Raw genomic sequence first — 10794 nt, forward strand, 5'->3', positions numbered from 1 at the left:
ACCTTGGAAAACTAAATGTATTTAATCCTCCTTGAAAACACAATCATCCATCGGAACCCCACCGCATGAACTTTCTAGATATATTTAGATATTTTACCTTATACCATGCAAACGGAAACAGCTGCTTTGGATCACAAAAGATGTTATATACGTGCCTCTTGCGAAGCCTTGCTATGATTATAAAATGATACTGTTTACTTATTTTCCATATAAAGTTGAAAATTAATATTTTCTTAAATAAAAAAAGTAACCACACACACAGCTCTGTTTGCGTGTGTGTGTGTGTGATAATCATTTGCACCTTTATTTTTGATATGATTCTAACTATCTTTCACCTTATTTTTAAAGCTCTCAAAAAACTTTAATTTTGGGGCAAAAAATGCATAAAACCACACATAGTACTTTGACATGAATTAATAAAACAAATCACATACAGTGAAACTGACTAATAAATTCACTTGAGTTGTTCTGGCAAACATTTCTGCAAAATATGTAGAAATACAGGATTGCTTTAGAAGTCATCCGTGGTCTCAAATCCATTTTCACCCCCCCCCCCCCCCCCGTTTAAAAAAATACATTAAGTAATATAAAGATGAAATTAAGTAATAATGAAAAGTAAGTTGACCGATCAGTACACTAAAAACTAAATATTCGAACTGCTTTTTTGTATTTTTTGAAAACCGGTATATTCATTATCTGGAAACGACTTGGGGCCGAAATTGCTGGGTGGCGAAACGTCTAAGCATCGCTGTGACGTATGTCGAACAGACGAGAGACAGATTTGCATATTTGGGAAGAGGAAAGGAAGGTTTATTTCTATCCGTTTAGATAATTGTTTCCCGTGAAACAAAAGGTTTGTTATATCATATATTCTACAATGTAGTCTACTTCTTCAATATATCATGCCAGTGACAATTTAGGTGAGATAAAACGCGATATTTTTAAAAATCAACTACGTATATTAAAAAAAAATGGCTGACCCGAAAACAAACTTTCAAAATCGTGTCCTTCATGTATATGTAAAGTGTTGAAGAAAAAACTGTTGTAACTTAGTTCAGGTAAGGGAGGAGGGGGTAAATTCTTTCAATCCAACAGCTCAATGTACCAGTGACAAAACAAGTCGTTTGTTCAGACACAGGACCCCCCCCCCCTTTTAAAAAAATTGTTTACGTCGAGTATAGGCTATATACGTTTAATAAGTAATATAAAGATGAAATTAATTTATAATGAAAACTAAGTTGACCGATTAATACATTAAAAATTAAACATTCGAATAGCTTTTTTTTCTTCGTTTTTTTTTTCGGTTATAAAAAAATAAGTAACACTAGAGCAGAGCTCGTGGCAAAGCCACGAGTAGGTCTTCCGTTGTTGCTGCGAGTTGAAAATATATGTGATATGGTGTCAAACGATTATAATTACTAAACTTTCAGTTGTGCTTTTGTTATAAAAACGTGTTGTGATTGAAAGCCTGCATATAAAACGTGTTTTGAAAAAGAAAATAAGAAAATGTTTTAGGAAAACTATTTGTCGCATACAGTTTATGTAATCGTAACAAACATTATTTTAAAAATGAGATATTTAATGGCGAGTTAAATTTTCAGAGGGTAGCAAGCATTGTAATAAACAGTATGTACTCATGTGTCATGTCAGGAATTGTGGTGTTTTTTTTTTTATTTTAAACCGAACCCGTTTACAAAACACCTTTTCTCTAAGATATCTTCTTTATTTAAATATTTGTAAATTTTTGAAGACAATGTGCAATTTAGAATTGTTGCGTGCTGACAAAATTTACAGACCCTGAAACGTACTACTACAACAAAAAAAAGCGTGCGACTTACGTGCGAAAAACGTTTCGTATTAACCGTTTAGCGTTTCGTGTGAATCGTGAAGCGTTTCGTGTAAACCGTTTAGCGTTTCGGACAAAGCGTGCAGAATTTCGGACAATGCGTTTATATCGTTTCGAGCAAAGCGTGCGAGAACCATGTGAAACGTTTATCAGATTTCATTCGGAACTCTCTGACAATTTGTTTCAAAATGGAGGCCGTGTTTTACATTACATGTACTTTAAACTGTTTGTGATTGGCAAAACTCTCTTGTATGTATTTTCATGAAAAAAAAATCTAGAAGAAATGATATACTTATCTTTTTACAAAATTGAATTTATTTTTAACAAACAAAAGAAAGGTATATGTATTAAAAGACGACTTGTTACAGAGTACATGTATATATAACGTTTTATACGATGTTTCAGCACTGGTACAGTTTTACCGGTAACGAATATTTGCCAGTATCGAATAATTTTTAGAAAAATTATTGGTGGAAGACAATGTTGAGGTTTTAAAAAATTATAGCTAGGTGATTATAACATAGAAATAAATATTATATCAGTGTTTGCCATTTGCACGATTATTTACCGAATTGTTTACAAATTAAAAATGTGCCCCAGATATGGGCTGCCGGATGTTCAAAGCAGAAAAAACGAAAGTGTGAAAACAATTAAGCCTAACTATGAAAATAAGTTTGTTATTGATCCCTATTTAGTGAATAATTAGTAAATATAATTCATTTAAAAAGATAATACATCATATCAAATAATAATGGAGCTTTGAATGAAATTACGACCTCAAATAGAACCACGTGTAGTTTTCCTGCGACAGAAGTATTATTTGGCTGCAAAAATTGATAGATATACGGGAAAAACAAAGGAAAATGGCAACTACTTATCATCAATTACTACTATAAAGTGTTTGTATGAAAATTCAATATTATAAAGTAACGGAAATGAAAACTGTTCAAGTCCAGTTTCAATTTGACCGGAAAACGGTATGATAAAAATAACGATCATATAATTTGTTTAAATGACATATTCCCACAATTGTTTTTCCTTGTTCATTTATAAGTCCATTAACATGTACCTCTAGTATATTTTTGAAATTAATTCGCCTCAAAATATTCGGTCAGAAGTGATAAAGGGCGCTTAATTCGATACTGGGAAACGAATTCAAAACTAGGAAACTGGAGGGGGTGTTGAAATTACTGTCTCCGTAATTCATCCTTTATTTTTTCGGGTTTGATACAGTTTAGAAGGACAAAGAAACGCGATTTAAACAAAAAATAAAAACATTTGGAATTCCGATAATAATAGTTGCATGCACGAGAAACCGCATACTGATTCGTTACCGGTAAAATGACTGTACAATATTAAAATTCGCTATACATAAAAAATATTAAATACAGTTAGCAAAATATGATTTCTGTTGGAACAAGCCTTAATCAACTTTAACTTACACGAGCATGTTTTGATAAGCATGTATCTTTTTTAATTTATTTACATCGATAACTCTTATTGAGACCACTCGCGACACACATAACCTCGGACATCGGGTGAGACCTGCACCTGGCTGAACCTGTCAATCAAACTCTGTGTATTTGTTTTCATTGGATGGTCAAGCGTCTCTTTTTTTGTCAATAGCCAATGGAAAAATTAATGACTTCAAGGTAATTGGAATCAGTATTGGATGAAGCACACAATTTAAATGATAGAAAATTTATTAATTATTTGAACAAAATTAAATTTAAACATAGAAAGAAAACATACTGATCATTTCTATGAATTGCGGGAAGTAAGTTCTTTGGAATCCCGATTACAGATATTTTTACAAGTAATTATTTTAATTACTTAAACCACTGTTAACGGAAAACAAGACGTAATAAACGCACAGCGATTTGCCTACAATGTACACAGTCATGCAATTAATTATTATGGGAATCTTTACGAATGGAACTTAATTCAAATAGATCATGATAATCTATATACACTGTACGCCGTTATACATGTAAGGAGCGCCGGTAATATATACGAAGATTGAGTCAAAAATTTAAATCATTTTTATTTCTTGTTCTTTTCAATACAATGTTAAATTACTTTGAAAAAAAATCCGAAATAGTAATTACAACTTTCTTTTTTGTTTAATCATTTGAATTTTTTCTGAGGTACATGGATATGTACAAAACATATTTATTTACGCGAATGATACGACATAGGAAAAAAATTATCGGATGTTTGTATAACATTGTTTTCTAATGTGACTAATTTAATTTTAAATATTTTTCAACATTATCAATGTAAATAATATCAGATTTATTTCCTGTTTGTATTTTTACATCGTATTCTCTGAAACCAATAAAAATACTAATGTTAGAAGAAAAATCAAATCCCGCCGAATACTGAAAAACCGATTTCAGTTTGTAATCATACGGATTTTTATTTTTGGTATTGACTATTGAGTTACGGTAACATTTTTTCTGGATGATTTTTTATTTATATTTTATGTAGTAAAAGCACCATTCCAACTGTTACTCAATTACATAACAATTGATGACCCGGGGCTATATATGTTCTGAGCTGTGTGCGCTGAAGCGACACAAGATTCTCGGTCGCACGTGGCGATTGAATTAACACAGACTGACCGAATAAACAAACGGTTGGGAAAGTGAAACAAAATGTTACACATAAGAAGAAGCCACCAAAAATGATTTTCGACAGATCTTGATATCGTTTCGCCAAAAAAAATACAGCGCGAGCTCCTGTCAGCGGGGCGGGAGGAGGGGGCGGGGGGGGGGGGGGGGGGGCAGCAATGAGTTCGCTTCCATAATGAAACGAACATGTAGAAAAACTACAGAAGTGATTAATATGTGACCGATAGAATCTTATCTAAAGTTGTTTAAAACTCATGTGAATATTCTTTTAAATAATCATCGAATGCCTCAACTCAGGACATTCTTTTATCGTGCTAGCACCTACCGCAAACATGTAACATGGAACTTTGATTATAATTTGATTTGATGTTTAAACTACCTTGTACGCTATCGTATACACCAATGCTTAATCAACTGTACAAGTAAAATAAATTTATCTTTTCATCTTAAACCAATATAATAGTTGAAAACATAATAAAATATAGTTGTGTCCGTGCAAAATATGAAACATAAACGCGTCATAAGGTACATGTAGAAGAACACGAACCGACGGCGGATCACTTATCCACTCGCGCCGGATCTCCTCAGCCATGTGCGAGGGATGATCATCATTTAAAGGTTTAATATTTGAGGGGGGGGGGGGGTGTTGATTTAAAACATTAATTGTACAGTTTTTAAAGTACTTTACTTAAACAAACGAAACATTAGTTTATTCTAACGATTTTTCCGATTTGGAGTAATATCATTCATTAATATTCATTTACACTCAAATATTTAATTAAATATATATACAAGTAGGACAAACTTTTATAACATAAAATCAAAACAGTTCTTGTATATACGGCTATATTAACTCAAACACGTTCATATGCATGTAAGTGTAATCCGGTGTGCGAATCTTGTGTATTAAATAACCGCTTACCGCTAGGTAATGCATCCGTGGCTGATCTCCTCGGCCGTGGGCGAAGAATAGATTACGTAAAGGTACAAAGCACAGAATCGCATAGCTCAGAACCAAGGAAGATTTGAAAAGTTTGCAGTATAACGACCTTACTCTATCAAATAGAAGTTATATATTTTAAACTTAAACCCCACAATTGATCTATGTCTATTATTGCTTTAGAGAATGACATTGCTTTTATTAATTAAATGAACTATTTCTTACTTGACATCCAATCGTTTAATCCACAAAAGATTTTGTGTAATCAAAACTAAAACAATTCCTGAGTTCGCGGCTACATAAACTCATATATGAGAGACGCAACTCTCGTGTATTAGATAACCGCTGACCGCTAGGTAGTCCAGCCGCGAGCATGGTAACCGATTTTCTCGGCCGCGGACAAGGGAGAGCTTACGTAATGGTACACACACACATGCAGCTCTGATTCAAGGTAGATTTTAAATGCATGGAGTTAATAACTAAAATGTAATGCATAGAGTTTTTTAATTCCATATTTTGTGGTTTACTAGAAAAGAAAAAGAATGTTTTGTTTTCCAATTGCCGTTTTTAATGATTGTGCACTATAAGAACTTAACAACAATAATTTTAACTCCTAAAGGAAAAGCGTATACTCCAACAACAACAAAAATTCTTATGAATTAATGCCTCCTGTATAAACCAGCATACTTTCTGCGGCAACTTTATGCCAGTTGTACGCACAAAGACTTTCGTTAACTTGTCAAATGAAAACATGTACATGTCAACATGTAAAGCTTTTTACACTCATACTACACAAATCACATACAAAATAACATTGTAACGACCTTTATGAGATCCCAACAAACAACTTTTCCAGCGACAGCCATATCAAAATCCTAACCGTTTTTGAGTTATTAAGCAAAATTTTTAGGGGCCATTGGCCCTTAATTTAAGGGGCCAGCCCTTTTTTATTGGTGTCAAATGAAAGCCCTCTATATTTTGCACAACTTTTATTCTACATGTCTTAACAAAATATTTTTCGTTTAAAAGATATAAAGGAAAATATGTCTAAATTTTCGCACTTTTTTGAATCCTGTTTTTTGATCCCCTACCTTTTCCTAAATAAAAAACGTAATCTTAAAACAAAAACAGATGTGCACAACTACAATGTCTCTGTTATTCAAATTCGTTGGATTCCCATTCCCTGCTATCATAGTCTCAGAGCCTTTGTCTGGAAACAAAAGGCCCTAAAAATTTTTAAAAGGGGAATAACTCTTTAACGGAAGGGGAATTCTAAATTTTATGAATTGCTTAAGATAGTGTTTTCTAAAGTACATTAGCCCTGAAAATTTGAGCAAAAACCGTTCAGAAATAAGCAAGATATGAAGCCTCAAAGTTCGCGTCTAGGAAGAAAAAAAAAAAAAACTAGAGCAAAGCTCGTTGCAAAGCAACGAGTGGGTCTTCCGTTAATGTCAAGAGAAAAGCTAGAAGTACCTGCAAGAAGCAGAGTTCTTAAGCCATTAACATGAGTAATAAAAACAATAAGAAAGAAATCGAATAATTCCTGGTACGACTTAACAAAATTCGAATGATTTTAAGTACGACTTAACAAAAACCTTTCCGATTTTAAGTACGACTTAACAAAAACCTTTCCGATTTCAAAAATACCTTAACAAAATAAACCCGAATGTGTTCATGTACGACTTGACACGATTTTTTTTGGTACGAATTAATTTTACATTTATCTTCAAGCTATTTTTTAAACCAACAACACGGAATCAAAATTTCCGGAAAAATCAAATTTTAAACCCCAATTTCTCTATAGCGCATGGTCCAATTTTAAAAAGAATTTCCGCGTTAGATTAAGCTTAAAAAGTTCTTTGTTTTTGCTAAATGAAAAATATCAAATTATCGCCTAGAAAAAAGTTATCATAAAAAGACTTACTAGCCCTTTTAGCCCCTAATTTGAGGAGCCAGCCCTTTTTTGTTTGAAAGGCCTTGCAAATGTAAACATATTTTGTTCACATGTATTCACGAATTGTTAAACGTTTTCGAGATATCTGAACAGCTGTGTTTTAGGGGCCGACCATTTAACTCCTTATCGGGGCCACTAACAAAAATTTTTTAGTTGCCATATTGTTAAGAACATTATTCTTAACATTTTGTGTTCTACATTGCTTTTCAAAATATTTCTCCTTTTTCAGATATTAATGATCAAAGTTTTGAACTCATGGCCCCTTGAAACCCCTAATTACGTAATATATGACTGAGGTATGGTACTGTAAAGATAAACAGTTGTACAGTGAACATTTTTGCTTCTATAATTAATAACAAATTTTTGTTCAGTAAAGAGTTATTGTAAGAAGACTTTAGAGCCCTCTTGGCCCCTAATTTTAGGGGCCAGCCCCTTTTTCTTGATATCAAATTAAAAGTTTTGCAAATATAAACATATTTTATTTACCAAGTGTTCACAAAGTGTTAACCGCTCTCGAGATATCTGAACAAATGTGTTTTAGGGGCCGACCCTTAAACTCCTTAATGGGGCCATCAACAAAGAATTCAAGGTGGCATATTGTACAGAACATTATTTTGAGCAACTTTTGTTCTACATTGCTTTTCAAAAGGTTTCTCCTCTTTTCGATATAAATGATCAAAGTTTTGAACTTCTGGCCCCTTGAAACCCCTAATTACGTAATATATGACTTAGCTAGGGTATTGAATAGATAAACAGTTGTACAATGAACATTTTTGCTTCTATGATTAATAACAAATTATTATTCAGTAAAATGTTATTGTAGGAAGACTTTAGAGCCCTTTTGGCCCCTAATTTGAGGGGCCAGCCCCTTTTCCTTGATATCACATTAAAGGTCTTGCAAAAATAAACATCTTTTGCATTACATTATTTTACAAAATATGTATAGATCAAAAGATATTTCAGAAAATGTTCAAAAATTTCGTGGAAAAATTTGGTGCTTATTTTCAGGTTCAGGCGAGCTTCAAAGCCTTGCACAATTTTCATAAGTGAAGGCAATAGGGTACATCTACATACATTTATCTACAATCCCTGAAAATTTCAAGCTTCTATCTTGATTAGCTTCGGAGGAGATGCGTGGACAAAATGACCCTTAAAAATTTACAAAATCGTCAATTTCTGAAAGCGGAAGTGACGTCATAAGTTCAAATTTTAATAACCTCGAGTGTTTACAATACCAAACAAGTTCTGAAAATTTCGTGGAAATCGGTTGAATAGTTTTTGAGATATAAGCCACAAAAAAAGTCAGAGGAAGAATAATAATAATGAAAACTAGAGCAAAGCTCGTTGCAAAGCAACGAGTGGGTCTTCCGTTAATGTCGAGAGAAAAGCTAGAAGTACCTGTAAGAAGCAGTGATCTTAAGCCAAGAACAAGAGTAACTAAAACAATAAGAAAAAAATCGAATAATTCTTGGTACGACTTAACAAAAATCCGAATGATTTTTAGTACGGCTTAACAAAAACCTTTCCGATTTCAAGAACGACTTAACAAAATAAACCCGAATGTGTTCATGTACGACTTGACACGATTATTTTTGGTACGAATTATTTTTTAAACCAAGAACGCGGAATCAAAATTTTCGGAAAAAATCAAATTTCAAACCCCAATTTCTCTGTAGTGCATGGTCCGATTTTAAAACGAATTTCAGCGTTAGATTAAGCTTAAAAAGTTCCTTGTTTTTGCTAAATGAAAAATATCAAATTATTGCTTATAAAAAAGTTATCATAAAAAGACTTACTAGCCCTTTTAGTCCCTAATTAGAGGGGCCAGCCCTTTTTTTCTTTATATCAAATAAAAGGATAAACAGCTGTACAGTGAACATTTTTGCTTTTATAATTTATAACAAATTTTTGTTCAGTAAAGAGTTATTGTAAAAAGATTTTAGAGCCCTCTTGGCCCCTAATTTGAGGGGCCAGCCCCTTTTTCTTGATATTAAATTAAAGGTCTTGCAAATATAAACATATTTAGTTCAACAAGTGTTCACAAAGTGTTAACCGTTCTCGAGATATCTGTATAAATGTGTTTAAGGGGCCGACCCTTAAAATCCTTAGTTGGGCCATCATCAAAAATTTAAGGTGGCATATTGTACAGAACATCATTTTGAGCAAATTTTGTTCTACATTGCTTTTCAAAATGTTTCTCTTTTTTTCCGATATATATGATCAAAGTTTTGAACTTCTGGCCCCTTGAAACCTCTAATTACGTAATATATGACTAAGCTATGGTACTGTACAGATAAACAGTTGTACGATTAACATTTTTGCTTCTATGATTGATAACAAATTGTTGTTCAGTAAAAGGTTATTGTAAGAAGACTTTAGAGCCCTCTAGGCCCCTAATTTGAGGGGCCAGCCCCTTTTCCTTTATATCAAATTAAAGGTCTTGCAAGAATAAAATCTTTTGCATTACATTTTTTCACAAAATATGTATACATGAAAAGATATTTCAGAAAATGTTCAAAAATTTCGTGGAAAATTTGGTGCTTATTTTCAGGTTCAGACGAGCTTCGAAGCCTTACACAATTTTCATAAGTGAAGTCAATGGGGTACATCTACATACATTTATCTACAATCCCTGAAAATTTCAAGCTTCTATCTTGATTAGTTTCGGAGGAGATGCGTGGACAAAATGACCCTTAAAATTTTACAAAATCGTCAATTTCTGAAACCGGAAGTGACTTCATAAGTTTAGATTTTAATAACCTCGAGTGTTTACGATACCAAATAAGTTCTGAAAATTTCATGGAAATCGGTTGAACAGTTTTTGAGATATAAGCCACAAAAAAAGTCAGAGGAAGAATAATAATAATGAAAAAGAATCCGAAGAAAAACAATAGGGTCTTCCGTTGGAAACGGAAGATCCTAAATAATCCGAAGAAAAACAAAAGGGTCTTCCGTTGGAAACGGAAGACCCTAAAAAATAACTAGAGCAAAGCTCGTTGCAAAGCAACGAGTGGGTCTTCCGTTAATGTAAAGAGTAATGCTTGATGTTCCTGCAAGAAGCAGAGTGTTTAAATAAAAAACAAGAGCAACTAAAACTAAAAGATAAAAAATACGAACGATACTATGTACGAATTAACAAAAACCTTAACAATTCTAAGAACGACTTAACAAAAAAAATAATTCCGAAGGTGTCAAAGTACTTAACAAAAATCAAATTATTTTTGGTACGAGTTTGAACTTTACGCTATTTTTGAAACCAAAAACGCAGAATCAAAATTTCCGAAAAATCAATTTTTAAACCCCGATATCTGTTATGCATCGTACTCATCATGAAAATTACCGTAAGTTACATATGTTTAATTTTTAATATTGAAAAACAATGAAAAACTAAAACAAGAGGCAAATGGGCCACATCGCTCAC

The 10794-nt window shown here is 32.8% G+C and overlaps 1 protein-coding gene across 1 annotated transcript in view; it reads left to right on the forward strand.

Annotated features, from left to right (window-relative positions):
- The first annotated feature begins 750 nt into the window (after positions 1–750).
- LOC136273675 (uncharacterized) overlaps positions 751–10794 on the forward strand; it is a 32121-nt gene continuing 22077 nt past the window's right edge. The window contains exon 1 of the mRNA XM_066078723.1: positions 751–853. The gene's annotated coding sequence lies outside the window, so the exon portion shown is untranslated. The remainder of the gene's footprint in view (positions 854–10794) is intronic.

This window comes from Magallana gigas, chromosome 1, assembly GCF_963853765.1.
Source record: "Magallana gigas chromosome 1, xbMagGiga1.1, whole genome shotgun sequence".
Taxonomy (NCBI): domain Eukaryota; kingdom Metazoa; phylum Mollusca; class Bivalvia; order Ostreida; family Ostreidae; genus Magallana; species Magallana gigas.